Source organism: Otolemur garnettii, unplaced genomic scaffold (assembly GCF_000181295.1).
Source record: "Otolemur garnettii isolate 467f Iridium unplaced genomic scaffold, OtoGar3 scaffold00096, whole genome shotgun sequence".
Lineage (NCBI taxonomy): Eukaryota > Metazoa > Chordata > Mammalia > Primates > Galagidae > Otolemur > Otolemur garnettii.
This window is the reverse complement of record NW_003852491.1, coordinates 7,936,779-7,937,467: the sequence shown is the minus strand read 5'-3', so window position 1 is coordinate 7,937,467 and position 689 is coordinate 7,936,779.

Here is a 689-nt window from a genome sequence, read left to right as displayed (position 1 = left end):
AGAATCCGAAGAAACTTATTTATGCTTTAACCCAGCAAGGAGATTTGAACCCCAACGTGTGAAATATATATGTATACTTTTTTCAGATTCATTTGCAATTTTTTTTTTCTATAGAGACAGAGTGTCACTTTATCGTCCTCGGTAGAGTGCCATGGCATCACACAGCTCACAGCAACCTCCAACTCTTGGGCTTAGGAAATTCTCTTGTCTCAGACTCCTGCATAGCTGGGACTACAGGCACCCACTACAACGTCTGGCTATGTTTTGTTGCAGTTTGGCTGTGGCCCAGTTCAAACCCACCACTCTCGGTATATGGGGCTGGTGCCCTACTCCTTTGAGCCACAGGCACCACCCAAATTACACATATTTTTTAAAAAATGTTTTGGGGATTGGGCATGGTGTCTCACACCTATAATCAATCCTAGCACTCTGGGAGGCCCAGGCAGGAGAATTGCCTGAGCTCAGGAGTTGGAGACCAGACTAAGCAAGAGCAAAACTCATTCTTTACTAAAAATGGAAAACTTAGCTGGGTGTTGTGGCAGGCACCTATAGCTCCAGCTACCCAGGAGGCTCAGGCAAGAAGACCACTTGAGCCCAGATGTTTAAGGTTGCTGTAAATGATGACCCCAACCCCAAGGAACTCTACCCAGTGAGAAAGAATGAGACTCTGCCTCAAAAAAAAAAAAAAA